Here is a 27,174-nt window from a genome sequence, read left to right on the forward strand (position 1 = left end):
TGTAAGCTAGCAGCTGTTCTTGCCATCTAGGGACCTCTCTCTTAAGCTATTGATTAACTGAGTATAAATTAATGCGGTCACGATAGAGGCAGTGATTTGAATAGCTAAGTCAAAATGGTTTCTTTAGATTAGTGTTGTGTGATTATGTAACACAACTGGTTGTTCACATCTCACTTCAGAAAATATCACTGGACGCCAGTACCAGAGGGCAGTACAAGCATCTTTCACCACGTCGCAAACCTCTCTAATGCTTAGTTGTGTAAAACAAAAGCCATTTTATTAACGCTGCTGGATTTTTCTGGGTAAGTAGTTGAGACCGAGCTTGGCAGGGAAGTCTCAGTGACCGGCAGGTGCCCCAGCATGCTCAGGGTCACCTGGCTGCCCCTGGAAAGGGAACCCAAAGAGAGAAGGGGCACTGGCCAGGCCTGTTTCCAGGAGGGTGCATGCCCCAGCCTTCTCACCCCGAATACTAGAAGAAGGTAGAGAGATAAAGCATCCCTACCCAAGCGTCCTGGATCACGTCACTGTGAAAGCTCAGCCCTCATGCACCAAACCCAAACCAGGTGCCGTCAGGTCAGTTCCAACCCATGGCGACCCCATGTGTGTCAGAGGAGAACTGTGCTCCAGAGGGTTTTCCATAGCTGATTTTTCAGAAGTAGATTGCCAGGCCTTTCTTCCAAGGTGCCTCTGGGCGAACATGAACTGCCAATTTTTCGCTTAGCAGCTGAGCTCGTTCACTGTTTAGGCCAACCAGGACACGGTGGCCAATAAAATGCTTCAAAGCAGATCACCACAGCGAAGGACTTCCGTTCATTGGGCTTGGGGGTAGACACAGGTGATGAAGATTAATGCAAGCTCCCCTTTGCCAACTCACCACTTGTGCAGTCTCCGGATAGTACACAGGCTCGGTTATAGGTTGGAAACCAATGGCGTCTGAGATCCAGGGTGATGTTACCATTTTTGCCTAAATAAACTTAATACATGCAATATAAGCGAAGATTGTGGGGGGAAAAGGTAGGATCGTGTAAGACCCAAGTATAAAACACCCAACTGAGGGGAGCATTGCTACTTCTGAACATGCCAGTAAGGTTGGTGGATGGAACCCTTTCCTACTGTGTTGGGATACGAGAGTAGGCTGGACGAAGGGGTGATTTTGAAATCCTGTCATGGCAATATGGCCAGGGTCTAAAGGCAGAGGACAGAAATGGAGGAGCTTACTTTATATCCTACTCTAGCACCGTGCATGCTATTAGAGATCGTGATCTGTCTTAATGCTATAGAACTTACAAGCAGTGAGTTAAAAATCCCCATACACCTGTGTGGAAAACGACTTAGGTACTTTTCTTGTGTGATTCCCTCACACAAGCCACCTGTTACTTCCGAGCGCTACTTCTGAAACATCACGCAGGACCTATCGTAACGCTGTACTTAAGCACATCGGTCTGCTCATCTTGATATTTTCAAACACTCTCTTGTAATAGGCTTCAGCTCACACCTCTTTCCTGGACTGCAAGGCAGACAGAACGGCAGCTCTCGCTGGTGGGCTGAAATACCTGCTCTAGACTTTTGGACACTGCACTAAGAATCTTGAGCCAAAGAAGGATGGCAAAGAATCCACGGGATGCCGTAGAAACACAGATTTCATTAATCGTGTCATTACTTTGACCCTGCGCGCTGGGCTTCTTGATTGTAAGGAATACGTGGAAACAAAGCACAGGCATCTCTTTATGAAGGAGGGCAGTGGTGGTTCAGGGGTAGAGTTCTTGCCCCCCATGTGGGAGACCCACATTCAACTCCCAGCTAACATACTTCATCCGCAGCCACCGCCTGTCTGTCAGTGGAGGCTTGCATGGTGCTATGATACTGAATGGCTTTCAGCAGGGCTTCCTGACCGGGATGGACTAGGAAGAAAGGCCTGGATCTACTTCCAAAACTCAGTCAGTGAAAACTCTGGATCACAACAGTCCAATTTGCAACACATCATTGGGATGCTGCAAAATCAGGCAGCATGAGCGTGTGTGTGTGCGCGCGCGTCTGCATTATGAGTCAGAACCAACACGAAGGCACCTAATAACAATAACGATAACAATAACTATCTATCTATCTATATACACATGTGTATACATACACACATGGAGCCCTGGTGATGCAATGGTTAAAGCAGTCAGCCTATAACCCAAATGCTGGCAGTTTAAATCTACCAGCCACTCCACAGGAGAAAGACGTGGCCATCTGCTTCCATAAGACTTAGAGCCTTGGAAATCCTACGAAGCAGTTCTAGTCTTTCCTATTGGGTGGCTGTAAGTCAGAATTATTTATATATAGAGAGAGAGAGAAACCCTGGTGCCATAGTGATTAAGTGCTATGGCTGCTAACCAAAGGGTCGGCAGTTCGAATCCACCAGGCGCTCCTTGGAAACTCTATGGGGCATTTCTACTCTGTCCTATAGATTTGCTATGAGTCGGAATCAGTTCGACGGCACTGGGTTTGTTTTTTTTTTTTGGTTTATATATATATATAGAGAGAGAGAGAGAGAGATGTGTATATATATTTTCTCCATCTCATTGTCAAAAGGCTAATATATTTTCAACGACATCTACTTTGTTGGGTGTCCTTAGAGAAGGATTAGGTGAGCAAATTTGAAATCAGTAAAAACAAAACAAAAAATCATCAGTCAACTAGTAAAGTTTAGAATCATGACTTTTGCAGCCAAACATCTAGAATACCAGTATTTCAGATGCTCACGTTGCCATCGTATCGCTGCTAAAGGAAGGGCGTTATCTCAACATACCAAACATATATAAAGGTTTCCATCCACTACTGTTAAGTCAATTCCAACTCAGAGTGACCCTATAGGACACAGTAGAACAGAAGAGAACTGCCCCATAGGGTTTCCAAAGCTGTAATCTTTATAGAAAGAAGCTGCCACATCTTTCTCTCACAGAGCACCCGGTGAGTTCGAACCACCAACCTTTCAGTTAGCAGCTGAGAACTTAACCACTGTATCACCAAGGCTCCTTTTTTATAAAGGCTTTTAGATACATATTTCATTTTCAAAACAAACGTTATAATAAACCTAAACACAGGAAACAATGACTCATGAGGACACATGTCACGTGAAACAGACTAGAGAATATTTTTTAAGGAAAAAATTTTTTTTTAATAATTTTTATTGTGCTTTAAGTGAAAGTTCACAAATCAAGTCAGTCTCTCACACAAAAACCCATATACACCTTGCTACACACTCCCAATTACTCTCGCCCTAATGAGACAGCCCGCTCTCTCCCGCCGCTCTCTCTTTTCATGTCCATTTCGCTAGTTTCTAACCCCCTCCGCCCTCTCATCTCCCCTCCAGGCAGGAGATGCCAACATAGTCTCAAGTGTCCACCTGAACCAAGAAGCTCACTCCTCTCCAGCATCCCTCTCCAACCCATCGTCCAGTCCAATCCATGTCTGAAGAGTTGCCTTCGGGAATGGTTCCTGTCCTGGGGGAACAGAAGGTCTGGGGGCCATGACCACCGGGGTCCTTCTAGTCTCAGTCAGACCATTAAGTCTGGTCTGATGAGAATTTGGGGTCTGCATCCCACTGCTCTCCTGCTCCCTCAGGGGTTCTCTGTTGTGTTTCCTGTCGGGGCAGTCATCGATTGTGGCCAGGCACCATCTAGCTCTTCTGGTCTCAGGCTGATGTAGTCTCTGGTTTGTGTGGCCCTTTCTGTCTCTTGGGCTCATAATTACCTTGTGTAGTTGGTCTTCTTCCTTCTCCTTTGATCCAAGTGGGTTGAGAACAATTGATGCATCTTTGATGGCTGCTTGCTAGCGTTTAAGACCCCAGACGCCACCTCCAAAGTGGGATGCAGAATGCCTTCTTAATAGATTTTATTATGCCAATTGACTTAGATGTGCCCTGAAACCATGGTCCCCAAAACCCCGCCCCTGCTACGCTGGCCTTCAAGGCATTCAGTTTTTTCAGGAAACTTCTTTGCTTTTGGTTTAGTCCAGTTGTGCTGACCTCACCTGTATTGTGTGTTGTCTTTAAGGAGAAAATTTAAGAGTCTTCTGTGCATGGTGGGCTTTTTAGGCATTTTTGGGAACACTTAGAAACCCACGCAGAGGTATCACCCGACCCTATCAATGTCAGACATTCCACAGAATTCTCACATGCATGCATGCGTGTGCGATGTGAGAAGCAGACCTAGGAAGCCCATGGAATAAGTCTGCTCAGAGTGTGGCCTGAACTGTGGTTTATGAAGTGTCATCTAAGGCAACGAGGTACACGTGAAAACACAGGGTGCAAGCTAGTCACAGAGAAATTAAACAAATGGAAAAAAGAAGCCATCTGCAGGAACACAAGCATATGGCAAAGCAATGTCTCAAAGCGCAGAAGTGCAAATGAATTACAGAGCAGCAGCGAGGTGACGGAGAAATATGACCCCAAAGAAAACAGCACTTCCTTGTAAAAAACAACAACAACATTATTTTGAAGGAAATTACATAGGCCTACTTTACTTGAGGCAGAAGACCATTCCATAAGAAAATAGCAGTGTTAAAAAAAATAGAGAAATTAAAAAAGAGAGAGCATGAACTTTCAATTATACACACGTATTCAAGTATATGGACCGTAGTGAATGTGTCCTCCCTTAGCAATACTTTCCTCTGTGGGGTTTGTTTTTCAGTTAAGCTCGTGAAAACTGGCAAGTTGGGGAGCCAGAACCCAGTTTCTAGACCCAACAGTCCAGAACTGAGCCTAGGACATAAAGAGATGATATAGTGATACAAATTCCATGGGAGGATAGCTGGGGGGTCTTGAGGGTCTACCCATGGAGACTGACTTTTTGCTTTCTTTTTTTAATGGAGGCCCCAAACCACTCTCTGAGTTCTTCCTGATGACCAAGTGTATTACAAAAGGCAGGCAACATTCAAATCTTTTGCACAGGCTTTGGTCCCACAGGCCCAGGTTAGAAGCCTGGCCTTGTGGTAGGCTGGTCATGTGGCTTCCTATAAAATGGAGGTCCCTGTCCAGCTCAAGGGCCTGGGAGGACAAAAGTAATCACTCGTAGGGAGCAGAAGGAAAAGGGTTGAGATGTGGAGGGGCCCACACCTGTTGCTTCCCTTTCTTTCCTTTGCGTTTTTCGCTCCCATGGTTCATTTCTGGAAAAAAAAGAATGCTTGAGAGAAAAGTACCCGAAGTCCCTTAAGGCAGGCGCACCTTAGTGAGCTGCAGAAAAGAGATGTTGTATCCAGGTGAGTACAGGTCAAAAGAGCCTCATCTGAAAATGACAGGAAGGTGGAGGACGACCACGAGAAGGAGGGTGCTGACAGGGAGTGAGAGGGAAGAATATACTAAGACAATGTTGTTCTTATTAGCTGCTATCCAGTTGGCCCCCTACTCATGGCGACTCCATGCATGACAGGATTGGACCATTGTGATCTGTAGGGTTTGCACTGGCTGGCTTTCAGAAGTAGATCACCAGGCTTTCCTTCCTAGTCCGTCTCAGTCTAGAAGCTTCGCTCAAACGTGTTCAGCATCCTAGCAACACGCAGGCCTCCAGTGACAGACGTCTGACGGCTGTGCATGAGATACGCTGGCCCAGAATAGAACCTGGGTCTCCCACATACAAGGTGTGAATTCTAAAAGTGGACCCCCCACTGCAGTCAAATAAGATGATAATAAATAATCGAATAAGTATATATAATAGAAAATGCAATTAAAAATATTTGAGTAGATATTATTAAACACATATTTTATAGTACTTTATGTTTATAAACCATGTTCAAGTAAACATGCCTTGTAAAATTATTTCAGCAGAGGTTACATTTTCCAAACAAGAGAACAGTACCTTTAACTGGACACGTCCAGGTCACACATATGATTAAAGGCACAAATGGACATTTTGATCAAAGATTGTATAGAAGAATCCCGACCAAAAAGGGGAAAATGCAAACCAGGATTTCAAATTCTCAATCGAATCCAGATTTTCTGGAGCCATGGAGGCTGGATGAACCTCTGAAACAAACTGCCCTGAGATAGCCTTTGAACGTTAGGCCAAAAATACTCCCTGAAGTCTTCTTAAAACCAAACAATAATTTTGCTTCATTAGTGAAGAATCTCTGCCTTGACCATTGCGCTCTTTTAAGATCTATCTGGGATCAAACTGACAGCAACACCTGTAAAGGTCAGATAGGAACCTTAGGGGGCAGTGAGTTTATGTTAATGGGGGAGGAACAACTCAGAAAAAGAGGGTGAGAATGGCTGCATAGCTCCAAGAATGTCATCAATGTCACTGAACTGTACATGGAGAAATTGTTGAATTGGTGTATGTTTTGCTGTGTATATTCTCAACAACAACAAGAAAGAATAAATTCTGAAAGACCTGAAAAAAAAAAAGGCACCACTGGGACCCAGACTCAGGCTTCAGGGTTCAGGGTTCCTAACCCAGTATGTTTCTACCAAGCTCTGGAATTGCTCAACTCAGATTCATTCCTCCACAGCACTCTAGAACACTTGCTTTACTAAAGAACCACATAACCACACCCAAATGACACTCTACCAAAATGCTCCTGTTATGGGTTGGATTGTGTCCCCCAAAAATGTGTGTCAACTTGGCTAGGCCATGATTCCCAGTATTGTGTGATCGACCAGGGTTTTGTCATCTGAGGTGATTTTCCCTTGTGTTGTAAAACCTACCTCTATGATATTAACGAGATGGGATTAGCAGCAGTTATGTTAATAAGGCAGGACTCAATCTACAAGATCAGGTTGTGTCTTAAGTCAATCTCGCTTGAGATATAAGACAGAATTGAGCAGAGAGACAGGGGGACCTCAGACCACCAAGAAAGCAGCAAAGGGGGCAGAGGGCATCCTTTGGGCTCAGGGTTCCTGCATGGAGAAGCTCCTAGACCAGGAGAAGATTGATGACAAGGACCTTCCCCCAGAGCCGACAGAAAGAAAAAGCCTTCCCCTGGAGCTGGTGCCCTGAATTCGGACTTCTAGCCTCCTAGACTGTGAGAGAATAAAATCCTGTTTGTTAAATCCATTCACTTGCAGTATTTCTGTTATAGCAGCACTAGATGACTAAGACAGCACCAAAATAAAATCACCAGCTCCCTCCTTGTTTGGGTAAAAGCCACTAGCTCATTTACATGATACTGCAAGCTCACCAGAGCAAGCTTTATATATATATATATGCAATTCATTTCTTGGAAAAAGAATAATGCTGCTGATGTTTGCGTGTATTGTTCACGAAACATAGTTCATGAAACAAAGTCATGTCTTTGAATCATGAGGGAGCCCAAGTTTGAAGACACAGCCGTGTCCTTCGAGTCTGTTTGCAGATGGAAGCTCCATCCAGTGACCATTTCTTCCATGGCTGGAATGCATTAGGCACTTGGAATGGCACTAAGGCTACAAGGAGGAGCCCTGGTGGTGCAGTGGTTAAGAGCTAAGCTGCTAACTGAGAAGTCGGTGGTTTGAACCCACCAGACACTCCTAGGGAGAAAGAAGTGGCACTCTGCTTCCATAAAGATTACAGCCTTGGAAACTCTATGGGACAGTTCTGTTCTGTCCTATAGGGTCGTTATGAGTTGGATTCGACTCGATGACAATGGGGAAAGGCTACATAGAGGAATAAGGTCAAGTCCAAAGTCTTGGAGGACTTCATGTACGTAAGTAAACAGTGATGAACCAGTCTGTTAAGTGTTGCCACAGAGAAACAGGGAGAAGGGAAGGTGGGACCATCTATTTCAGCCTCACCCAGCTATGCCCCAGAGGCAGCTAGAGTCTTGCTGGTCTGAAGGAGCAGGAGGGGAGCTGATGGGTGAAAAAGCCAGGTGGAGGAGGGAGGAGGGTGTACTTGGTGAAAGGAGTGGTTTGTGCAAAGGCAGGGAGGCAGAAGAAAAATGGTGACGTTGAGAAACTGAGAACATAGATTGATTAGGCCCTTGATACCAGGGAGAGCGGCACGTGCATAGAGGTGGTCCTGGAAGTCGGGTAAGGACATTAAAAGTAAGGAGGTCTTGGAAGTGCCTACCAACAGCCATCCTTTTTTGATTATTGTTATCTTTTATCTAAGTTGATAACTAAAGGTCAAAACTTAAAGAGAGAGAAGCTAGGGGTGTGTGTGCTGATAACAGCAAGTGCCAAGTAAGCACTGAGAGAGCTTACTGCTGGAGCGACACCGGGCACACCACGATCATCAACAAACACCGCACCGGGCGGTAAGAGACGCACGGGTGTTTCTGGTCTCCAGGCTCCTTTACCTTCCTGGGAATACAGAAAGCCCTACACAATAACACCTTATGGCCATGCTCAGGGAACACAGGGTATTCTTAATTCAAAAATGTTGTTGTGGGTGCCATCGAATTGATGCTGACTCATGGTGACCCCACGTGACTGAATAGAACTGCCCCAAAGGGTTTTCTATGCTGTAATCATTATGGAAGCAGGTCACCAGGTCCTTCTTCCACAGAGTTGCTGGGTGGCTTCAAATCTGAAAATAACCAGAGGATTATAACACATTTAAATATCACCCATGGGGGCCCCAAGCTCCTCAAATCATCAGTCATGTTATTTCAAAGAGTAATTACCCTACTAGCTTTAACTGACGGAGGTTCCTCACAGTTGGATAGATAGAATGACTGAGAATCTGTGTTTATGGTCACAGATTTTTGCTCTCCTTAGGACACTGAGTGTAATGAAGTCTGACAGCAGGTGCCCCTCTGTCTGACAAGGATGTTGAGTAGGTCAGACCCCATTTCAGCCGGGAGCTGCCACCCCTGCGTGGAGTGCAAGCCGAGTGGAATTTTAAGTGCCCAGATTTAAAGAGGCTGTGATGGTCTCCTGATGGTCCAGACAAGGACAAACCAATAGTGCTAGTGAGCCACCAATGACTCTGACACATTTTATTAAGTTCCTCCCGAAATCTTGAACAAGGCAGAGAACAGGTCACCATGATTGTGAGACACAGCAAAGTAGAGAAGCCAATTCTGGGCCATTTAGAACAAGTTCACCATCTGTCATGGATTGAATTATGTCCCCCGCCAAAAAAATGTGTGTATCAGTTGGGCTGGGCCATGATTCCCGGTACTATGTGATTTTCCTGTATGTTGTAAATCCTGTTTCTATGATGTAAATGAGGGAGGATAGGCAGCAGTCCTGGCAACATGTGGCAGATGTGGGAAGACTGGATTGTGTCTTGAGGCAATCTCTTAAAACATAAAAGAGAGAAGCAAGCAGAGAGATGGGGGACCTCATACCACCAAGAAAGCAGCGCTGGGAGCAGAGTGCATCGTTTGGACCTGGGGTCCCTGCGCAGAGAAGCTCCTCGTCTGGGGGGAGATTGATGAAAACGCCAACAGAGGGAGAAAGCCTTCCTCTGGAGCTGACATCCTGAATTTGGACTTTTAGCCTACTTTATTGTGAGAAAATAAACTTCCTTTTGTTAAAGCCTTCTGTTATAGCAGCAGTAGATGACTAAAGCTCCATCAGTGTGAGACACAGCAAAGTAGAGAAGGCAATTTTGGGCTATTTAAAACCAGTTTCTGGGGACAGGAAGCCATATCTCTACTTGTTGTTAGTTGCCATCGAGTTGGCTCCAAATCGTGGCAACCTTACGTATGCCAGAACGAAATGTTGCCAGGTCCTGCACCATCTCCATGATGGTTGTTGGTATGTCCGAGTCCATCGCTGCAGCTACTGGGTTGATCCATATCGTTGAGGGTTTCTCTTGTTTTCACTGACCCTGCACTTTGCCCTTTTGTAGTGACTGGTCTTTCCTGGTGATATGTCCAAAGCAAGCAAGCCAAAGTCTGGTTCATCCTCACTTCTAAGGAGCACTCTGGCTGTACTTCCTCCAAGGCTGATTTGTTCTTTCTTCTGAACTCCATGGTATATTCAATGTCCTTCACCAACACCGTAATTTAATGCATCGATAAAAGCCTTATGCTAGGCTACAATCTTATTAAAAGGCTGAAGAAAGGAATGGATTCCTCGGTCTCCCACTCAAACTGGATTCCTTACTAAGCCATTTTAAAAACTGATTTTAACATGTTCTTCACCACAGAAAAGGAATACACTCGTAACATCACTACAGCAGCAGGCAGCGCTAAAAGTAACCTTCCACTCAGCTGCAGGAATGACCGTTTAGAAATCTGAACGGATTGTATCATGGCTATCATAGCGTAGATTTTACTGAAGAGAAGTTTTGTCCCTGCTTGTGTGAAAGCTAAAATATATGATTTTTTTATTCATCTCAGGAAATATCTATCCTGAAAATTAGGACGAGGCAATAGCAGAGCCACCTACTGTTAAAACACATAATGTTTGGAGATTAGGAAAACGAAGAATTGAAATATAAACAGAATGAAATGAACACTATTCAGATGAACGTGTTAGACAACTATTTATCCTTTCACTGTGTCTAACATATAAAACAAACCAAAAAAAAAAAAAAAATTCAAACACGCCGCCATCGCGTCAGTTCTGACTCATAACCAAAACCAAAGCAAACCCACTGCCACCGAGTCAATTCTGACTCATAGAGACCCTACAGGACAGAGCAGAACTGCCCCGTGCGGCTTCCTAGGAGCGGCTGGTAGATTGGAACTACTGACCTCTTGGTTAGCAACAAAGCTCTTAACCACGGCGCCACTCATAGCGACCCCTCTACTCCCGTTCAAGTGACACTGCTGTCCAAGGTTACCGCACTTTAAAGTCCGACCACTTCTCACAAAAACAGAATCATAAGCACTTTCATTCAAGTCGCAGGAAACAGCTGCCATGACGAGTCAATTGTGCGATGGGTTATTTCCAAGACTTTTTTAAGGGGGTCGGGGGATAGCCATAGATACCAACTACACTCCCTCGGCAGAAAGCAAAGAGAGGACCCCCAAATACCGCAGGGGCGCATTAACCAACTTCATATTCTCACCACCTCCCTTCCTAGGACTCATCTTGGGCAAACTTTTCTCTAAAACTGGGCTTTTTGACAGCAAAACCAGTTGTCTTCCAGTTGATTCTGACTCACGGCAACCCAGTGTGTGTCACCGCAGAACTGTGCTCCACAGGGTTTTCAATGGGTGGTGTCTCAGAAGCAGGTCGTCAGGTCTTTCTTCCAAGGCGCCTCTGGGTGGACTCGAGCCTCCAAACTTTCGGTTAGCAGCCGAGCGTATTAACCATTTGTATAACCCAGGGACTTCATATGACACAGCCTCAAATCCCTACTGGTTAAGGAAAAAAAAAAAAAAAAAGTCAGTGGGTTGATGGTTAGAGAGCGGGGTGTGTGAGAGGGTTTGCAGGGGCCTGAGGTTTCCCAGTGGTTCTGTTCCTCTTAGGATGGTTTAGGATTCAGAAGGAAGAGTGCCATTCATCTTGTAAACAACTAAAACACACAACAGAATACCTCATTGATGTATAGGTGGTAACAAGATTAAAGGGACTGATTTATCCTTGGAGGAAAATCCCAGAAGCGGTCCATAAACATTACAAATTATGAAGGCGCAGATGCTGGTGTGGCTATAAAACTTCCCTGGCCCCAGGGGAACCGCATAACTTTATCAATCTGTGCGTTGTGCTGCTATATTGATGACAGTGCTCTCGATTAGTAACCAGAGCTGGCATCGAGGGGCCGTGGAGCGTTTTATGGAGAGGCACAACTCAACGCACCAGGTGGTTTATACGCTTTCCAACACACACCTAGAATCAGTAACAGCTTGGTATTACAAAAAGCACCTTCCTGCCCAGGAGTCCAATTTATGGACTGCTTGTTTTTCCCTTTTCAATGTAGACGATGCAATGACTCAGAAATGGCTACCTCTGTGTAAAAAAAAAAAAAACGTATTGAAAGTCTAAAGGATTTGAGAGGCCTCAGACTTTTTCAGTTTCTGGAGCTGACAACTGAACAGCCTCTTTGGAAAGGGCTGTCACTGATGAAAAGTCCTCTGGCAGTTCAAATGGTTCACGTGCTCTGCTGCTAACTGAAAGGTTGGAGGTTCGAGTCTACCCAGAGGTGCTTCAGAAGAAGGGCCTGGCAAACTGCTTCTGAAAAATCAGCCACTGGAAACCTTCTGGAGCACACTGCTCCTCTGACACACACGGGGTCGCCGTGAATCGGGGCCAACTTGATGGTAAGTGCTATCACCGATGAGGCAGTCTAAGCAGACGACGTTAGAGTTAGCAATTTACTTTCAGTTTCTGTTCGTGAGCTGTAATTTCAACCAGAAGACATGTCAGAATATCTAGGACTTCTTAAAATCTTCTCATGGGGCCATCACTGGTTGACCTCACGGTCACATGATTAAAATTCCACATCTGCAGTTCTAGGAAGTAGATCCAGGAAGCTTTGGCCATTTCCATGTTTAAAGACATTCCACCTCAATGGGATTAACTGGAAATGGCCTTTGATGAGCACGACTCTTTCTGCATCTGTAGTTGCTGTTAGCCGCCCTCAAGTTGGCTCCCACTTGTTGCCATCTTTTGTGTAACAGAAGGAAAGGCTGCCTGGTCCTCTGCCATCATTAAACCTATTAACACATTTGAGCAAAATCAAATTTTGATAAGCCCTCCCCACCACTCTCACCTAAAAACAACACATTCCAAACATCCCTGTGGAGCCTGTGTATGGGGTGCTAAAGGGGGGCTTGTACCTTAATCATTTCAGGAAACAACGAAACAGGTAAACTCTGAGGAAACTTTTGGTTCCACAATAGTGTTGCTTCGTGATTTTCTAACAGAGCATTTGCTTGGAAAGCTCTGTGCAGTTATAAAAGATGACTGACTTGCCTATTTCCTTAATGGACTGTCTACAACACGAGGCTTATGAAAAAAAGTTATTACGGATCATATTCTATTCATGTAATCTTTGTTTTGCAAATTAAATTTGTTATGCCACATTAGCCCAAAGATATGAATATTTTAATAATGCCAGATCTATAAACTGCAAGAGAAATGAATTATAATTTAAAATGTATTCAGTTCCAGGAAACTGGCCTTTTCGAGGATACGTTTTTCATCTAATGAGAGAAAAGGTGTTCCAAATTACTGTCTTTCCATTTTAACCATTTAATTTCATTCTCATTTTAGTAATTCATAGTTTTTCAACACACTTAAAACATCAAAAATAGTCAAAAAGATAAATGCTTAAGAGTAAACAATTTTAAAATGTTAGTTTGACCTAGAAACCCAAGTGTTTTTAATGTAAATATCTTATGGTTAAGGATGACAGCAATAAGATAGCTATTTTATTATGTGACAGGCACTCTTCTAAGCCCTTACGTATGTTATCTCATTTAGTCTCACAAACTTTCTAAGATTTAAGTACGCCCTTGTCCTCATTATCGACAGGGTTAGATTCCAAAGATCAGGTTGTCATATCGGTGTTAAGATAAAAATGGAGAATGACCATATCAGATCACAATATGGAGGAAGACTACATCATCATAAAATAGTCAAACTACATCATTACATAACTGCCAAACCACTGAGAACCAAGGCCCTGCCAAGCTGACACATAACCTTAACCATAAAAGTCAGCACCTCAGTGTTGGTTACTGCCAGACATACGTCATTAATGTGCAAAATCGTCAGATGGCAGATTTTTTACTATTGTCATAAACGCAATGTCGATAAGTGAGGAAAAGTTGTATAATCAGTATCCTCATTGTACAGATTAACAAACACTGTAGACTACTTTGATCTAGTTGTTGCCGTTGTTATTAGGTGCCCTTGAGTTGGTTCCAACTCATAGCGACCCTATGTATAACAGAATGAAACACTGCCCTGTCCTGCGCCATCCTCACAATCGTTGCTGTTTCAGCCCACTGTTGCAGCCACTGCATCAATCTCATTGAGGGTCTTCTTCTTTTCTGCTGACCCTCTACTTACCGAGCACAATGTCCTACTCCAGGGACTGGTCCCTCCTGACAGCATGTCCTACGTACTTGAGACAAAGTCTCATCATCCTCACTTCAAGGAGCATTCTGCTCGTACTTCTTCCAAAACAGATTTGTTTGTTCTTTTGACACTCCATTACACATTCAGTTTTCTTCACCAATACCATGAGTCAAAGACATCAACTCTTCTTCGGTCTTCTTATTCACTGTCCACCTTTTACGTGCATATGAGGCGACTAAAAATATCGTGACCTGGTTCAGGTACACCTAAGTTCTCTAGGTGACATCTTTGCTTTTTAACACTTTAAACAGGTCTTTTTGTAGCAGATTTGTCCAAAGAAAAACATTTGATTTCTTGACTGCTGCTTCCATGGGCTTTGATTGTGGGTCCAAGTAAAATGAAAACTTCAAACTTTTCTCCATTTATCGTGATATTGCTTCTTGGTCCAGTAGTGAGGATTTTTGCTTTCCTTATGTTGAGGTGTAACCCATACTGAAGGCTGTGGTCTTTGATCTTCATTACTAAGTGCTTCAAATCTTCTTCACTTTCAGCTAGCAAGGTTGTGTCATCTGCATAACGCGGGTTGTTAATGAGTCATCCTCCAATCCTGATGCCCCGTTCTTCTTCATCTAGTCCAGTTTCTCAATTATTTGCTCAGCTAAGTATGGTAAAAGGATACAACCCTGACACAGTCCTTTCCTGACCTTCAACCACGCAGTATCCCTTTGTTCTGTTCAAATGACTGTCTCTTGGTCTCAGTACAGGTTCCTCATGAGCACAACTAAGTGTTCTGGAATTCCCATTCTCCACGATGTTATCCATAATTTGTTATGATCCCAACAGTCAAATGCCTTTGCATAGGCAATAAAACACAGGTTAACATCTTTCTGGTATTCTCTGCTGTCTGACATCAGCAATGATAGACCTGGTTTCGCGTCCTCTCCTGAATTTGGCTTGAATTTCTGGCAGTTCCCTGTCAATATACTGCTGCAGCCGTTTTTGAATGATCTTCAGCAATATTTGAAATTGAAGCTGGGGTCAGAAAAGGGTGTGGAACAAGGAATACCATTGCTGATGTCAGATGGAACTTGGTTGAAAGCAAAGAATATCAGAAAGATGTTTACCTGTGTTTTATTGACTATGCAAAGGCATTTAACTGTATGGATCATAACAAATTATGGATAACATTTTGAAGAATGAGAACTCCAGAACACTTAATTCTGCTCACAAGGAACCTGTACATAGACCAAGAGGCAGTCATTCAAACAGAACAAGGTGATACTGCGTGGTTTAAGGTCAAGAAAGGTGTGTGTCAGGGTTGTATCCTTTCACCATACCTATTCAATCTGTATGTTGAGCAAATAATCCAAGAAGCTGGACCATATAAGGAACATGGCATCAGGATTGGACGAAGACTCATTAACAATCTGCGATATGCAGATGACACAACCTTGTTTGCTGAAAGTGAAGAGGACTTGAAGCACTTACTGATGAAGATGAAAGACCACAGTCTTCAGTATGGAATACACCTCAACACACAGAAAACGAAAATCCTCACAATTGGACCAATAAACAACATCATGACAAACGGAGAAAATAACTGAAGTTGTCAAGGATGTCATTTTACTTGGATCTACAATCAATGCCCAGGGAAGCAGAAGTCAGGAAGTGAAATGAAGTACTGCATTGGGCAAATCTGCTGCAAAAACCCTCTTTCCAGTATTGAAAAGCGAAGACGTCACCTTGAAGACTAGGGCACCTGACCCAAGCCTCATATGCATGTGAAAGCTGGACGATGAATAAGGAAGACTGAAGAAGAATTGACGCGTTTGAAGTGATGTTGGTGAACAATATAGACTATACCAGGGACTGCCAGAAGAACGAACAAATCTGTTCTTAGAAGAAGTACAACCAGAATGCTCCTTAGAAGCAAGGATGGTTGAGACGGTGTCTCACATACTTTGGACATGTTATCAGGAGGGATCAGTCCCTGGAGAAGGACATCATGCTTGGCAAAGTAGAGGGTCAGTGAAAAAGAGGAAGACCCTCAATGAGATGGACTGACACAGTGGCTGCAACAGTGGGCTCAACCACAACAATGATTGTGAGGAGGGAGCAGGACCAGGCACTGTTTCATTCTGTTGTACACAGGATTGCTATGAGTCAGAACTGACTTTAGGGCACCTAAAAATAACAACTATGTGTGTATGAATATATCTTATATATTGGTATTACCTGGAGAGTGATTTTTTTTTATTTTATTGTAGTCTCTAAGCTTTTTATGGCAAATATATGTTGCTTTGAAAATTAAAAAAATTATTTTTTTAAAAAGCTAAATTTTAACAGGATTAGAAAAACTTGGCCTTCATTTGTGAAACAATTATCTTCGTGTGTGTGTGTATGTGTGTGTGTGTAGTTTTAAATCCTATGTCCATATCCTGAGCTGTTAACTGTAGCTCTAATTTTGAAAGGTAAGTATACTCGTTAGTACAGAAATTGCCTGTTCTTATTTAAAAAATTATTTTCTTCATGTAAAAAATAGCTAATAAAGATATTTGGTAATTCAATGGACATTTTAGGTAAAAATAAAATTTGAAAAGAACTGAAGCAGCAGCTATATTCTAAAAAAAAAAAAAAAAAAATTCTATAACCCTGTAATTTCTATCCAGGACACACTATAATTCACCTAATCTTCAAAGTCAATAAACGCTCGACAGAGAAAGGCTGAAGGATGCAAGAGACAAGGGGGTCAAAAACGACCAACGTTAATGTAATGTCTGCTTTTCCACACATTTAATTTTCTATTGAAATTTCAACACAGAGACGTCCTTTCTGCCTAACATGTGTGGATTCAAGGCGGCAAGTGAATTGGTCTGAAGACTTTCTGCTCGAAGACTTTGTGCCCTCTCAAGGTCATTTGGAAAATGGCAAAGTACAGGTAACAGGGAACTCAGCTAATCTGACTAAGGCCACGTTCAAGTGAGATCCCTTCACCCTTCCAAACATGGCTTCTTTCTGGCATTTATTTACCCTGGCCTGAGATTTGCAACGTTCAGTTACTATCAGCCAGCAGGGGTCAGAAGGGAAACAGAAAACAATAGACCTGGAGAATCCATATTTGCACACAAGTCACCTCCATCTGGTGTCAAGTTTTGTGGGAGTATGCCTGTGATCTCGGAAAGCCACTCATTAATTACAGGCAAACATCTCTGAGAACCTGCTGGGCTTAACTGCTACTATCATTTTAACTGAGCTCCTCAAAAAATCAAGGATCAGAAGTTTTCTCGACTCTGGATAAACGAAAAAAAAAAACAAATCTGTTGCCGTCAAGTCAATTCTGACTTATAGCGACCCTATAGGACAGAGTAGAACTGCCCCATAGGGCTTCCAAGGAGCGGTTGGTGGATTGCCACTGCCAACCTTTTGGTTAGCAGTCAAACTCTTAACCACTGCGCCACCAGGGCTCCAACTCTTTGGATAATACCTTAACTACCTTTATCCGTTGTCTTCGAGTCAATTTCAACTCATAGCAACCCTATCGGACAGAGAAAAACTGCCCCACTGAGTTTCCAAGGAGTGCCTGGTAGATATGAACTGTCGACCTTTTGGTTAGCAGTCCAACGCTTAATCACTGGCACCACCAGGGCTCTAAGATATTAGAAATAGTTTGTGTTATGACTGAAGTCCTATGGGACAATGAAGGGTGCACATAAGCAGAGAAGACACACACAACATGGGAGTCTGCTGTTCCTTGCCCCCACCCACCACTCACCCATGGTTTCACCAGGGATAGGTCCACATTTAGCCAATCAGATTCCCTCCACCAGAGGTACGGACTAGGGTGTAGGAGGTGCTCCTTTGTCTGCGCAGGTTGCCTGTGAACTGCAGAGCTGAGGGGCCACCACGTTTGGTCATGTGCACGTAGAGAAGCAGAGGATGGAGGTTTCCCGAGAGGAAGGGAAACGAGAGGCTGAGTGAGAATTCAAGTGAGCCTGGAAGTCCAGAGAGGAAGCGTGGCTTCTGAAGCCTTTCCCGGTGCCAGTCCTTCCTTCTGTGCCTTCTATATTCTTATAATAATTTTCTCCTTCCACTTACAATGATGTTTGCTTTCCTTCTCAGTAACCAAAGGAATCTTGACTAAGGCAAAGAATCAAAGAATGGAAGCAAAGAATCTTCATTATTTAAAAACAAATGGAGCTAATTATTTTATTTTATTCCTTTTTTTTCATTTTATAAGTATAGCCCTGGTGGCACAGTGGTTACGAGCTACGGCTGCTAACCAAAAGGCCGGCTGTTCGAGTCCACTAGCAGCTCCTTGGAAACCCTGTGGGGCAGTTCTACTCTGTCCTATAGGGTCTCTATGAGTTGGAATCGACTTGACGGCAACGGGTTTGGTTTCTACTGTATAATTATGACGGTCTCATTTCAGGCAGACTCAGAAGTTTCTTCTTTCCCCGTTCTCCCCCAGGATAATATCTGGGTATCCCGGAGAGCAGGGTCAGCTTCACGGACAGGAAACCTGTGCAGTCACACAGACCGCTCTGCTCAGAAGGGCCATGTGCTCGGTTCATGTCCTGAGGCCGCCATCTTGAAAAATGCTTAATGATTTTGTATTTGAACTTGTGTTATGAGTGAAGTCCCATGGGACAATGAAGAGTGCACATAAGCAGAGAAGACACACACAACATGGGAGTCTGCTGTTCCTTGCCACCCCTTTCATATATAGCGTCCCAGATGCCACGTAAGTACAGAATTCTGGTTGACCCAGGAGGTGGGGGAGACCAGTGAGTCACATAGGAAGCAGAACGTGTCAGCAGGGGTGCTGCCTGCCTCAAGAGGCCATGCCTTCCCATTCAACTGGAACTTTCTTTGAACTCAGAAAAGAGGTGTGGATTGAACTGTTTTCCTCCCAAAATTCATGTTGGAAATCCTAACCTCTATACCAGTCAGTGTGATCCCCTTTAGGAATAAGGTTTTCTTTGTTACACTGATGAGGCCATATCAGTGTAGGGTTTGTCTTAAACCTAACTACTTTTTGTGTGTGTGTGTGTTTGGTTTTGAGGATAAAAGTGTCTTGCTTGTCTTTTAGTCTTAACTTTTAATTTCCCTTTGAATCAGGTTCTGAAAGTTTTTTTCCCCCACATAATTCTTCATTTTAATAATTCTAAAGTGTACAATTCAGTGACTTACAGTACATTCACAATGTTGTATAACCATCACAATTATCTAATTCCAGAACATTTCAACACCTCAAAAATAAATCCCCTACCCATCAAGCAGTCACTCCCCACTTCTCCCTCCCCCCAGCCCCTGGCAAACCCTAAACGCTTTTTGTCTCTATGAATTTATATATTTTGAATATTTCATGTAAATGGAGTCATGTAATACGTCAGCATTTTATGTCTGGACATAGATACAAAAATCCTGAACAAAATGATAGCAAACTGAGTCCAGAAGCATATTAAAAGAATCAGGCACCGTGACCTAGTGGCCATTCTCCGAGAAATTCAGGAGGGGTTCAAAAGCTGAAAAGTTAATCAACGTAATACGCGTTCTGGTAGACTGCAGCAGACAGACAGATAATCATCACCTCAACTGATGTAGGGAAACATCTGACAAGGTCCAACACCCTTTCTCGATAAAAACCCTTAGGAAACCTGGAATAGAAGAGAATATGTATTCTGCTGCTGTTGGGTGATGTGATCTACGCGTGTCGGTTAAGTCTAGTTGGTTTATAGCATTGTTCAGGTGTTCTGTTTTCTTTTCTTTGGTCTAGCTGTTCTGTTATTGAAAGTGAGGTATTCAAGTCCTCAGCTGTTACTGCTGAAACTTCATTTCTGCCATTTTTTTGCTTCCTATATTTTGGGGTTGTGTTATAAGTCGAAAATTGAGTTCACGGCTCCTAACAACCTAATGACAACTCATCCTATTAGTACGCCAAAAAAAAAAGCTATATGATCATTTCAATGACTGCAGAAAAAGCATCTGACAAAATTCTATGATTAAAAAAAAAAAAAACTCAGCAAAGTAGGAATAGAAGGGGATTTCTTCAACCTGATGAAAGCGGTCGAGGAAAAACTTCCAATATTTAATAGTGAAAGAACACATGCTTCCCCCCAATACCAGCAAAGACAAATGTCCACCTTCCCTATTATTCGTATTTTACATAGGAATGGAGGACCTAAGCTCATTAAGAAACCCGTTACCGTCGAGTCAATCCTGACGTTAAGTGACCCTGTAGGACAGAGTGGAACTGTCCTATAGGGTTCCCAAGGAGTGGCTGACGGATTAGAACTGCCAACCTTTTGGTTAGCAGCAAACACTTAACCACACAGTGCAATAAGGCAAGAAAAGAAATAAAAGGCATAGAGATTGGAAACGAAGAAGTAAAACTGTTTGCAAATGACCTGATTGCCTCTATAGAAAATACTAAAGAACCGGAAAAATTGATAATAGAATAGCTGAATTTAGCAAGATTGTAGGATATAAAGCTGTCTTAGTTATCTAGTGCTGCTATAACAGAAATACCACAAGTGGATGGCTTTAACAAACAGAAATTTATTATCTCACAGTTTGGGAGGCTTGAAATACAAATTCAGGGCACCGGCTCTAGGGGAAGGCTGTCTCTCTCTCTGTTGGCTTTGGAGGAAGGTCCTTGTCTCTCCAGTGTCTGCTTCCTGATTCCCTGGAGATCTCCCTGTGTCTTGGCATCTGTCTTACCCCAGCTCTGCTTACTTGCTTGCTTGTTTAATGTCTTTTATATCTCAAAACAGGTTGACTCAAAACACCATACACAGCTCCTGTCTCACTAACATAACAGAAAACCAATCCCCAATGGGATTATAACCACAGGCATAGAGATCAGAATTTACAACACATATTTTGGGGGGACACAACTGAATCCACAACAAAGTTTTATATACAAAAAGTAACTGTATTCTTATATCTGCCAAAAAAAAAAAAGACGGAAATTACAATTAACAAGAAGACAACATCATTTACAACAGACTTTCCAATTAAAAGGTAGAGACTGGAAAAACGGATAAAAGCCTGATCTAACTGTATGCTATCTACAGGACAGTCACTTTAGATCCAAAGGCTTAAAGAGGTTGAAAGTGGAAGAATGAAAAAGATATTCCATACAAACAGTAACGAAAGAAAACTGGAGCGACTATCCTAATATCAGACAAAACAGTCTTCAAAGCTAAAATTGTTAGAAGAGACAAAGAAGGCGTTATTTCATGATATCCACCCATCCACTGCCATCGAGTCAGTTCCACCTCATAGCGACCCTACAGGACACAGCCGAGCTGCCCCATAGGGTTTCCAAGGTGCAGGTGATGGATTCCAGCTGCTGGCTTTTTGATTGACAACTGAATGCCTAACCACTGGAAACCCTGGTGACATACTGGTTAAGAGCTCCAGCTGCTAACCAAAAGATGGGCAGTTTGAATCCACCAGGCACTCCCTGGAAACCCTGTGAGGCAGCTCTACTCTGCCCTGTAGGTTCGCTATGAGTCGGCATTAACTTAATCACTTAATCGGCTTAACCACTGTACTCCAGGCCCCTATTTCATGATAGAAAATTTATCAAGAATATATAACAATTATAAACCTAGGTACTTCTGAGCTATCAGAAGAGCAGATTAGGCACAGAAGTAAGTAAGCACGAACTGCGGAAAGATGGATGCCACATGGAGATCGCCAAGGAGTAAGCAAGCACAAACTGGGGAAAGACATGCCACACGGAGATCGCCAAGGAGTAAGCAAGCACAAACCGGGGAAAGACAGATGCCACACGGGCGCCGCCAAGGAACCAAGAAACAGAAGCTGAAAAGAGACAAGGAACCTCTCCTAGAGCCGGCACCCTGAATTCTGACTTTTTGCCTCCTAAACTGTGAGAAAATAAATGTCTGTTCTTTAAAGTCACCCACGTTTGGTATTTCTCTCATAGCAGCACCAGGTAACTAAGAATAGGGTCCCTCGGTGGTGCTAACGGTTCGCTCTGCAGAAGCCGAAGGTGTACCAAGACACACAAATAGCCAAGGAACCCTGTCACATCCTTTCTTCCTCCTGTTACTTCCCTGTGTTGGCCAGCCACTGAGACTGAAAATAACGACATAGAAAGAAAGAGCAAGCCATTGTTCCTTTTCCTTTCAGACCTTCCTTCCTCATGAGGAAGCCGAAGGCAGAGGGTGCTGGTAGGCAGTGGAAAGGGGGAGAACGCTGTCACATTCTGGGGATTGCTACCAATGTCACAAAACAATATGTGAATAAATTTTTTTAATAAGAAACTAACTTGAGCTGTAAAGTTTCACCTAAGGTACAATAAAATTAAAAATAAATGCAAGTGCCCCTAGTTACCTACCCTGTAGGATTTTTAGGGCCATTAAATGCGTTAATATTAGCAAGGTGCTTAGCAGAGGCCCGTTATAAGTGCCACGCAGGTACATGTTAAATAAAGACAAATGGAAATCTGGCATTATTTCCTTCCTCTAACGACTCAAAAAATAAGGCCAGTAAGGACACGCACAGCATTTGTGTTGCTTAAGGTGAGGAGAGAGAGAAAAAAATACAGGAAAGAAACCTGGTGCTTAAAATAACAATAGAGCTAGGGTCCTTGGGCTTCCATGTGGGAATTCAGAAACACGGCTGATGTTAGGCCAGCACGCCTGGAGAGGGCCTTCCCCAAAGCACTGCACGCTGTCAGAACAACTTTGAACTCTCATCTCTTTTATCAACAGAGAATAATTTTACATTTTCAGTATTTTATATTTATCTGCCTATAGGGTTTTTTGTTTTTTTAGGGGTTTAAGGAGTCCCTGGGTGGCAGAAATGGTTAAACGCTTGATTACTAGTTGAAAGGTCGGCGGTTTGAGCCCACCCAGAGTCACCCTGGAAGCAGGGCCTGGCAATCTACTTCCAAAAGGCTGCAGCCACAGAAAACCGTATGGGGAAAATTCTACCCTGACACACATGGGGTCGCCATGAGTTGGAATCGACTTGATGGCAATCAAGGATAACTGGGATCTAGGCCCATTCATCAGAACTTGGGAACTTTTTTTTCCCCAGAGAAAAACTGTCTAAGTCCATAATATTCAACAAATACTCTCCCATAACATTATAATTCTAATAGCCTCCTACTTTGTCGCTAATTTTCTGAGAATTCGAGTCATAATCGATCTTCAAATTATACCAGTCTTTTACATGTCAAATTGGTGCTTTCAAAATTTCACTGTGACTTCCATTTCCGACTCCTTCCCTGTTTTATCTGTCCTTTTGGTAGTTTTCCAAACAGAAAAACCATCTGTATATTTTAGGGAATTCGGCGAACATGCTTTAAAGAACCTGTTTTAGAGTCTGTCTTAATGGCATATTTATTTGTGGTTTTAAAATAAACGATGAGATACTTTAGTGAACTTGTAATAAATGGTGACTGTATCTTTTTCCAAAACGCCTTCTGATGGTGTGCTTTGAAGCCAGAGATGATGAAGGAGAGACCTTTGGGGTCACCTTCTGCTCTACGAAAGGCTTTTGGTGGAAGAAATGTTATTGTTATTGTCACTACCGTCAAAAACAAGGGTTTACTTACCACCTACTTCTCTGACCCTGTGTGTAAGGTAAGATCCTTGGAACAGCTCTTAAGTCCCACAGCGTCATACAAGGAAATTTATCATGGGCAAACATTCACGTCTATTCACACTGACATGGTGAGCAAGAGTTGTGTACCATCTCCAACGTCCAAAACAGCCCACAAAAGGCCAAGAGGCAGAACAAACTCAATGTTAATTCAACGTTGAACAACATTCATGCCAAATACTTTTTATGGTTTTTTTTTTTAAACATATTTAATATTTCAACTTACTTTTTAATGCATCAAACATCACGGTTGTATTCTTACTTGCTTGGGGAATAATGGCTCGTCTCTGGAGGACTCAATCAGAATATTCCTGTTTTATACGTGGGCTAAATGCCAGTTAGTGGCAAAAACAGTTTACACCCCACTACTAACCATAAAGAACCCTGGTGGTGCAGTGGTTATGCACCCAGCTGCTAACCAAAAGGTCAGGGGTTCAAACCCATCAGCCGCTGCTCCGTGGGAGAAAGATGTGGCAGTCTGCTCCTGTAAAGATTACACCTTGGAAACCCTATGGAGCAGTTCTGCTTTGTCCTATAGGGTCTCTATGAGTCGGAATTGACTCCACGACAACGCGTTTCATCTTTACTGGAGTGGATCAGCTGGTCTTTCTCCTGAACAGGCTCTGGGAAGTTTGGAACAGTCAACCTCTCCGCTCGCAGCTGAGCGCTTAACCACCGTGCCACCGAGGCTCCTTACTAAGACAAAAGGTAATAAATGCTATAGCAGACTTATGTGTGATAACAAAGAGGAGGGTGTGGTTAAGTGTGACAAAAAATGGTTGAAAGTATCCAGAAAGAATTTATCGAGGGAGTAAAGTTTTGGAGTCCCTAGGTGGTACAAAAGGTTAACATGCCCCACAGCTAAACCAAAGGTCGGAGGTTCGAGTCCACCTAGAGGTACTTCAGAAGGCCTGGTGACCTACTTCTGAAAAATCAGCCACTGAAAACCAAACGGAGTACAGTGCCACTCTGACACATATGGGGCCGCCAGGAGTCAGAACCAACGCCACAGCAACCGTTTTTTTGTTTTGATTTGTTTTGTTTTTCTTAAGTTTGATTTCAACCTTAAAAGGTAACTCCAGTTTTAGGAACTAGAGAAATGTGAAAGGAATTTCCATCAAGAAAAAAACAGTGAACTAAAGGCAGAGAGTTTATCTTAAGAATCTTTTTTTTTTTTTTAATGCCTAGCCCAGTCCCTGTCACATATTTAACAGTCAATAAAGTTTATTCAGTGGGCAAAGGCATGAAGACAAATAACTAGGCATATGATTTACTCGGAGTTAAGACCTTGGTCAATAACATGATGCCCTTTTGTAATATCACTCCAAATGGAAATTACCTTCTTTTTACAATAACTGACACTATGACAGAGCTTCCAGGAAAAGGAATCATCAAAGACAGTAATGTTGTAATTGATAAATGGAGAAAGGGCGGCTGTAATTAATTGCATGGCTTGCTTGATTTTGTTCTTTTAAAGCTGTGAACAAGTTCTCTAACAGCTATAGATAAATTAAAAAAAAATCATACATGAAATTTCTTAGGGGATGCTGCCATTTTTGGGTAAAATTAAAATTATCCAAATATGAACGCCACTTACAAATTCTGAGCAGAGAAACAGCTGAAGGAAGTAACCAGGTTCTGAGGCCCACGGTGGCAGAAGGATGCAATGTTCGACATTAATTCATTTATGAAAAGGCATAGGGAAGGTAGGTGTGTGTATAGGCTTTGGAATCAGAGAGAGCGCACGGCGGACCCTCTTTGTCTCTGCATGGACCTGGGAAAATGGTTTTAACTCTAACTTCTCATCTATTATAAATGTCGACCTTTCATCGCTGTTGTAAAAATTCTATGAGACTGTGTGTCAAGTACTGGCCTCTAATGGATGTTCCCTAAGTGTAGAAAGCATTACCAAGATTCCAGTAACTAGGAGTGGATTCTAGGAAAGGGAGGCAACTTGCCAAAGACAAAACAGACTGAAATCCTGATTTTGTCCCTTTGAAATGAGGGGATTGCATACTTGAATGTTTCGGCAATTCGGAGGTGTCTTTCCATAACAGCATGGGTCATGATTAGACCCCGCAGTCTAAATTAAGGTGGGGTACATTTGATGACGCGTAAGGCACTGAAGCCGTCCATCTGTTCATCACCCACAATACCACTGATTTGACATGGATGTTATGTCCCCAGTAATCGTCTGCAATGGAAGAAAGTTACTTGAAGGGCAACAAGAAGGACTATTCCGTTCTTCTGAACAAACTAGAAGTGGCCACATCAAAGGTATAGTGTTTTGCAACAAAGTACAAATGGCATTGAAGGCAGAGAATACAAATTGCTTTCACTGGGCTTTTTTAAAAAGTTTGTGCGTAGGTAGGTGGGCTGTTTTGGGACAAGGAGACTTCCAAAACAAAAAACCAAACCCACTGCCGTCCAGTTGATTCTAATTCATAGCAACCCTCTAGGACAGAGTAAAACTACCCCATTGGGTTCCCAAGGCTGTAAATCTTTACAGAAGAAGACTGCCACATCTCTTTCCCCAGCAACGGCTGGTGAGTTTGAACTGCCAGCCTTTTGCTTAACCACTAAACCACCAGGGGCTCTCTGTAAAGATTACAGCCTTGGAAACCCTATGGGGCAGCTCCACTCTGTCCTGTAGGGTCGCTATGAGTCAGAATCCACTCGATGGCAATGGGTTTGGTTTGGTTTGGCAGATGTATCAAATCATAAGCAAACTATATTTCTCAAGGATTTCCTTTTTTTTTATTTTCAAATGTTATTAAACCAGAAGCTTTCTTACTTTTGATATTCCCTTCTTTACCTCATTGGCTTTCCAAAAGGAATTGTGTTCTGTTCAGTCAAAAATCTCATGAGAATTCAGGATCAAGTGATTTATATGATAAATTTAATTAAACACTTGACTTGAGTAGCCTCAATATTAAAGAAAAATATATTTACATATATGTGTATACACACACATTGTTGCTGTTAGGTGCCATCGAGTCAGTTCTGACTCATAGTGACCCTACATACAACAGAACGAGATACTGCCCAGTCCTGCACCATCCTCAAGATCGTTGCTATGTTTGAGCTCATTGTTGCAGCCCCATGCTTCATCCTCAGAGACCGTGAGCAATGGGAACCGTTGCAGCTTCTCCCCTGTGGTTTAAAATGGGAAGATCTACCCCATGAATCCAAAAATCCTTCTCTCTGAACTTTATCATGGTCTCAAGGCAAGGGATTGTTTAAAGTAGGCACAGAGGGCATGTTACCATGAGTTATTACTTGGCATCCCATGGAAAGAGTGGCGCTTTATGCCCCAGCAGTGTGGCCACATTCCCCTGAGATTAAAGAGCAAGCATCCAATCTCTACAGTTAGTCAGTGCAAGCCCCTGGGAGGAGATGACAAGGATGAGGTGTTAGAAAGTGAGAGGGAGCCTCAGTGGGCTGAAGAGGCAAGGATGACCTGCTGGACAGAGGTACTGACAAGTATTAAGATGCCATAACAGGAAAATAAAATAACAGTACATAGATAGTAGAGTCTAGGGAGAGATTAGACTCAAAGAGTTTGAGATAAGATTCTGACTTGGGCCAGAGGTGCGGCAAACAGCCTTTATCTACGCTCCTTTCTCCCTCTTCATGGAAAGACGTGCTGA

At 43.0% G+C, this 27,174-nt stretch overlaps 1 long non-coding RNA gene across 2 annotated transcripts in view; it reads right to left on the minus strand.

The window, feature by feature from the left end:
* Positions 1-27,174, minus strand: part of LOC126069201 (uncharacterized) — a 469,916-nt gene that overhangs the window by 440,656 nt on the left and 2,086 nt on the right. The gene's annotated exons all lie outside the window — the stretch shown is intronic.

This window comes from Elephas maximus, chromosome X (genome assembly GCF_024166365.1).
Source record: "Elephas maximus indicus isolate mEleMax1 chromosome X, mEleMax1 primary haplotype, whole genome shotgun sequence".
Classification (NCBI taxonomy): domain Eukaryota; kingdom Metazoa; phylum Chordata; class Mammalia; order Proboscidea; family Elephantidae; genus Elephas; species Elephas maximus.